The following is a 7,305-nucleotide window of genomic DNA, read 5'->3' as shown; positions in this document are numbered from 1 at the left end:
CAGCATCCACAGCCCTCTGAGGTAGAGATTTCCAAATATTCACAACCCTCTGAGTGAAGAAATTCCTCCTCATCTCAATTCTAAATGTCCGACCCCTTATCCTGAGACTATGTCCCCTAGTTCTAGACTCTCCAGCCAGGGGGAACATCCTCTCAGCATCTACTCTGTCAAGCCCTCTTAGAATCTTATATGTTTCAATAAAGATCACCTCTCATTCTTCTAAACTCTAGAGAGTATAGGCCCTTTCTGTTCAATCGCTCCTCATAGGACAAATCTCTCAACCCAGGAATCAATCTAGTGAAGCTTTGTTGCACCCCCTCTAAGGCAAGTATATCCTTCCTTAGGTAAGGAGACCAAACTGTGCACAGTACTCCAGGTGAGATCTCAACAAAACCCTGTACAATTGCAGCAAGAATCCTTACTCTTGTACTCCAACTCCCTTGCAATAAAGGCTAACATACCATTTGCCTTCCTAATTGTTTGCTGTACCTGCATGTTAACTTTGTGTTTCGTGTACAAGAACACGCAAATCCCTCTGAACACCAACATTTAATAGTTTCTCACTGTTTAAAAAATATTCCGTTTTTCTATTTTCCTACCAAAGTGAATAACCTTGCATTTCCCCACATTATACTCCATCTGCCACCTTCTTGCCACACACTTAACCTGTCTATATCCCTTTTAGAGAAAATTGTTTCTCTGTATCTGCCCTATCGAATCTCTATTATTTTAAACACCTTGCTTAGATTACCCCTCAACCTTCTAAACTCAAGGGAATACAACCCAAGTTTATGCAACCTGTCCTCATAATTTATCCCTTTAACCCCTGTATCATTCTGGGGAATCTTACATCTAATACTGCTAAAGATTGTACAGTATATGTATTAGGGATAGGCATTTGTGTAGAATGGGGTGCACAACGAGCTATATATAAAAGGAGGATTTATATTAGTTCATTTGAGATACTAAATAGAAAATAGAATTTTAATTATTGTTTCATTAAATCTAAAAAATGTTAATACTAGGTATGCTGCAGGCTGAAGACATCACATGATTAATCGTGGGTGAACTTGTGTTTGAAGGTGTAAACTGGAGGCTTACCTTCTATTCTTTAGATCCTTTGTTTTTTTTCTTTGCAGTTGGTATGTTTTTGATCCCAGTTTGACAGAATTAACATAAATGCCTAAATGCTGGGGGGGGGGGGGGGGGAAGGAAATATTCACTTTGTTGCAAGTGGACTTATGTGCACTAATGGGGGAAACTGTTGTATCGATTTATTTTATCTAAAAGGTGCTGCTTGCTGAATCCCTTTGTTGTTGCTGTTAGACTGATGTTTGGCCGCATAGCCCTGTAGCACAGGTCTTGCACAGTCAGCGGCCACAACAAAGTAAATCCACCAGACCTTTTTTTTTAAAGACAGGTGGCCAGGAAGACCCACTTTTTATTGAGTCTTCCTGACTGCTTCCAGTCATTCTGGGGCCAGTAAACCCACTGCTGCAGCTTTTAGTCACCCCTCCTAATAGCTCCTTCTTTGGCTTGGTGTCCATTTTTGTCTGATTATGTGAAATGCCTTGGCGCACCTTTCTACATTAAAGGCGCTATATAAATGCAAGTTGTTGTTATTGTTGCAGTGCACATTGCTGGGGATGCCACGATGTCATTACATGAGTGTGCTATTATTCTCTCTGTAGTGATGTTTGTGATGCACTATCACAATGTCACCAGGGCCAACTTTCAAGTAACGAAAGCCAGTTACTTTGTGCCAGTTTATGAGGTGTGATGGTACTGCGTAACAGGAGGACTGATAATGCTGTATCAAGGTCCTTTTTGTGCATGATGTGCATTTCCTCTGGGCCTGGTGGAGGCTGGAGCTTCATTATATTATAATAATATGGAAAGGGTGTACTAGTGCCTCCTGCATCTTTTACTGGCCACAAAACAATGGCATTCATTGATGCTAGGCTACGACTTTATTGACGCAGTTAGTTAAAGGGGCATCTAGCAATATTCAGGAGAGATTTTGATTGCGTTTCTGGAAATGTACAAGAGTATGTAATTTCTGCAGTTGTGATGAACTTTGTGGGCCCAGGGGTTTTGCATGGCTGCTTTGCCATTACTAGTAGCTTCTGTCCCCCCGCTCCCCCCCCACTCCCGCCATCACAATGGTGTCCCTCCAGGAATTCCTCTTTCTCTGTGTTACTTGGAGGAATTTTACAACACCAAGTTATAGTCCAACAAATTTATTTTAAATTCCACAAGCTTTCAGAGGCTTCCTCCTTCCTCAGGTGAACGGTGTGGAAATGAAATTTTCGAATCCTTCACATTTGAAAATCACAGAACAATGCCTGGTGATTACTGCCCGTTGCCAAGGCAATCACAGTGAGCAGACAGAAAGGTGTCACCTAAAAGGCCACCGAATATACAAACCCCCCCAAAAAAAAGAGAGAGAGAGAGAAGGAAGACAGTCAATGACCCGTTATATTAAAAACAGATAACATTTGTTCGCTGGTGGGGTTACGTGTTGTGTGACATGAACCCAAGATCCCGGTTGAGGCCGTCCTCATGGGTGTGGAACTTGGCTATCAATTTCTGCTCGACGATTTTGCATTGTCGTGTGTCTCGAAGGCCGCCTTGGAGTATGCTTACCCGAAGGTCGGTGGCTGGATGTCCATGACTGCTGAAGTGTTCCCCAACAGGGAGAGAACCCTCCTGTTTGGCGATTGTTGCGCGGTGTCCGTTCATCCGTTGTCGCAGTGTCTGCATGGTCTCACTCAGACGAGGAGGAACGCGATGGACACCTACAGACGCTGAAAGACGCCCTAGTAAGAATGGGATATGATGCTCGACTCATCGATCGACAGTTCCGACGGGCCACAGCGAAAAATCGTGTAGACCTCCTCAGAAGACTAACACGGGACGCAACCAACAGAGTACCCTTCATCGTCCAGTACTTCCCTGGAGCGGAGAAACTACGCCATGTTCTCCGCAGCCTTCAACATGTCATCAATGATGACGAACACCTCGCTATGGCCATCCCCACACCTCCACTACTCGCCTTTAAACAGCCACCCAACCTCAAACAAACCATCGTTCGCAGCAAATTACCCAGCTTTCAGGAGAACAGCGTCCACGACACCACACAACCCTGCCACGGTAACCTCTGCAAGACATGCCAGATCATCGACACAGATACCACCATCACACGAGAGGACACCACCCACCAGGTGCACGGTTCATACTCCTGTGACTCGGCCAACGTTGTCTACCTCATACGTTGCAGGAAAGGATGCCCCAGAGCATGGTACATTGGCGAGACCATGCAGACGCTGCGACAACGGATGAACGGACACCGCGCAACAATCGCCAAACAGGAGGGTTCTATCCCTGTCGGGGAACACTTCAGCAGTCATGGACATTCAGCCACCGACCTTCGGGTAAGCATACTCCAAGGCGGCCATCGAGACACACGACAACGCAAAATCGTCAAGCAGAAATTGATAGCCAAGTTCCGCACCCATGAGGACGGCCTCAACCGGGATCTTGGGTTCATGTCACACTACACGTAACCCCACCAGCGAACAAATGTTATCTGTTTTTAATATAACGGGTCATTGACTGTCTTCCTTCTCTCTCTCTCTCTTTTTTTTAGGGGGTTTGTATATTCGGTGGCCTTTTAGGTGACACCTTTCTGTCTGCTCACTGTGATTGCCTTGGCAACAGGCAGTAATCACCAGGCATTGTTCTGTGATTTTCAAATGTGAAGGATTCGAAAATTTCATTTCCACACCGTTCACCTGAGGAAGGAGGAAGCCTCCGATAGCTTGTGGAATTTAAAATAAATTTGTTGGACTATAACTTGGTGTTGTAAAATTGTTTACAATTGTCAACCCCAGTCCATCACCGGCATCTCCACATCATTACTTGGAGGAAGAAGAGGAGAGTATGAATGCCAAGGAAGCAAGATAATATAACCAGAGGAGGGCTCCTGTCTGCCATTACACTGTCAATTGCCACTATTGACCACAGCTCAGTTATCTGGACTTGATCGAAGAGCAATGCATCTGACAGCTGCGATTCACCAGGGAAGCAGTGGCAGAGCTGTGCCACATTCTTCAGGATGACTTCATGCTGCATTCCATAGTGGGCACAGCATTGCCAGTGGCTGTGAAGGTCACTACAGGCCAAAACTTTTTTGCCTCAGGCTTTTTCCTGGCTGACAGCAGGAACATCATAATCAGTCAGCCTGCAGTTCACAGGTGGAGGTGTCAGTTGTGCTGCTTCCAAGAGCAAGCAGTCACATCACATTTCCCATCGTCGAGTGCCAAAAGCAGGAGCGAGCCCTAGGATTTTTCTAAATGGCAGGATTTCCCAAGGTGCAGGGTGAGATGAATCACAGCATTTAGCCCTATGTGCATCGGCACATAATAGTGGGTCACACATGAAGTGGAAGGGGTACTGCTCAATTAATGTGCAGCTTGCATGTGACCATCTGCACAGGATAATGCACGTGAATGCTTGGTTTCTTGGCAGCACTCATGATACATTCATTCTAAGGCAATCTACCATGTTCTCCTTATTTACTCCTAAACAAAAATGCACGGTTGCATCCTGTGAGGCCAGGGTTACCTTCTGTAGCTGTATTTAAGATCCCTCTGTGACAGCCTTGGACATCAATTGAGCACAAGTTTACAGAGGTGCATGCTTCCATTAGAACAATCATAAAGCATGGTGAAACAGGACTTACACAATCTTGATAGATCAGGGGCCAAGGTCAGAGGAAACATAGGAGCATGAAGTGCTAAATACTGTACCTTAGCTAATGCTTATCTGAGCTTGGGCAGGGGATGAAGAAAATCCTATTGTGCTCAATTATGCCTGTGTGGGCTATTTAAAGACAAAGAAGAAAAGATTCCCACCACATTGCTTTGTGGAAGAAAATAATGCATTCTGAGTTTCAGACCTTCACAGGCTATTTAGCTCTGTAGAACCTCCAACATTGCCATAGTGATGATGAGGGCTACATTTTAAAAGCACTTGTGATCGTACAATGTACGATGGACATTTCCAATGTATCTTGAAAATACAATGGAGTTTTGCTTGTGATGTATGTTCAGCCTTTAAAATGCAGAATCTTTCAAATTGTGACAAAAAATATTATCTAAATAAATTTTTCAAACCTCCAGGGTTGTTTCAGTGAAAATCTAGTACTTATTCGAGGGTTAGTCTGTCCAGGAAATTGCAAAGATAGAACACAATGCACTACACTGAGTTTCATAGAATCATAGAATGGTTACGCACAGAAGGAGGCCATTCGGCCCATCAAGCCTGCGCTGGCTCTCTGCAAGAGCAATCCAGCTAGACCCACTCCCCCGCTCTTTCCCTGTAGCCCTGCAAATTTTTCTGCTTCAGGTACCTATCTAATTCCTTTTTGAAAGCCACAATTGACCCTGCTTCCCCCAGCCTTTCAGGCAGTGCATTCCAGATGTTAACCACTTGCTTTGTAAAAAAAGTTTTTCCTCCTGTTGCCTTTGGTTCTTTTGCCAATCACCTTAAACATGTGTCCTCTGGTTCGCGACCCTTCTGCCAATGGGAACAGTTTCTCTCTATCTATTCTGTCCAGACCCTTCATGATTTTGAACACCTCTATCAAATCTCTTCTCAAACCTCTCTGCTTGAAGGAGAACAATCCCAGCTTTTCCAGTCTATCCACATAACTGAGGTCCCTCATCCCTGGAACCATTCTAGTAAATCTTTTCTGCACCCTCTCTAAGATCTTCACATCCTTCCTAAAGTACGGTGCCCAGAATTGGACACAATACTCCAATTGTGGCGAAATCAGTGCTTTATAAAGGTCAAATGTAACATTGTATTTTGTACTCAGTGCCTCTATTTATAAAGCCCAGGATCCCGTATGCTTTCTTAACTGCTTTCTCAACCTGTCCTACCACCTTCAATGACCTGTGTACATATACCCCCAGGTCTCTCTGTTCCTGCATCCCCTTTAGAATTGTACCTTTTAGTTTATAAAGGGTTTAGTTTCATGAGTTCTAAAATTGTCTGAAGTTTTATTTAGGACTACAACATTCAAAGGCCGTAGTGAAAATCACTCCTAAGCTGTTATCATAAGATGATTTTCAATGCTCTAATGAGTTTCATGATTCCTTACACATTCTCTGAAAGTAGATTTTCCAGCTGGTTGGATCAGCCCCACTTGCACGGAATATGCATATGGGCACTGGAAACTTGGATGGGAAATTCCTTTTGTTAGATCCCCACCTGATTAGTGCAGTATCTGATCTTTCAGCTGGCCCTTCAGACCAACCTAAAGCGTTCTTACATAAAATTAGCAAGAGCTTAGTTAAAATGCTAAGCAAATGAAAGGCAATTACTTGAAGGTGAGACTTCCCAGTCTTCTTACCTGGAGTGTGCTGTGCACTCAGTTTGCCTGTATAAAATTGGAGATAAAAGGCAGGCACATTCTAGCCTTTTAGGAAGTTCTTAAAACTATACTGGTGGATTTTTCAACGCTGCAACCTAAATTCTTAAAATAAGGATTGGATTGAGTACTCCTCTTTATTCAAGTTTTTAAGAGGTTGAAGAAGAAGGAGGTTCACTTGTACAGAAGGCAGCATCTCCACACCAATCCTTGTCGATGGAGCCACATGTGCAGGCCCAGGCACACCTATCTGAGAATGCCTGAGGACAATTACTTTTGCAGGTTCTCCTTCCACAGAGAGCCAGTGACTGAGTTGTACCATTTATCAGAATCTAACGTGCAGACTTTGACAACAATTATGGCCTTGTCAATGCCTGTGAAGGTGACCACAACACTTAACGTTTATGTCTCCAGTTTCTTCTAAACTACATTCAGGGGCACATCCAACACTAGTCTATTCGCAGTACACAGGTGCATCAAGCACTTCACTGATGTGTTTGTTGTTCACCAGGGCAAATACCTTCGACACTTTCCTCCATGGAAAAGCCACAGTAGAATGAAAGGGTGCTTCAGTTTATCTGTATCAAGAATTCCCCAAAGTTATTGATGGCACCATGTGCCCATTCAGACTCCTACACATGATGCCATGAACCCCAAGAACTTCTATTTCATCAATGTCCAGGTAGTCTATGACCTGCAAACAGAATCGGGGTGGTGATTGTCCACTTCCTAGGTAGTGGTCATGATTCCTTTATTTTAAGACAACCCTCTATGCCTGGGGTTATTTGAAAGGGAAGACAGATTGGAAAGATGGCTTTTAAGAAACAAAGGATGGCTTTTAGGAAACAAAGGCTACCTGTGCTCATGAC

This window comes from Heptranchias perlo, chromosome 5 (genome assembly GCF_035084215.1).
Source record: "Heptranchias perlo isolate sHepPer1 chromosome 5, sHepPer1.hap1, whole genome shotgun sequence".
Lineage (NCBI taxonomy): Eukaryota > Metazoa > Chordata > Chondrichthyes > Hexanchiformes > Hexanchidae > Heptranchias > Heptranchias perlo.
This window is presented reverse-complemented; position numbering follows the sequence as displayed.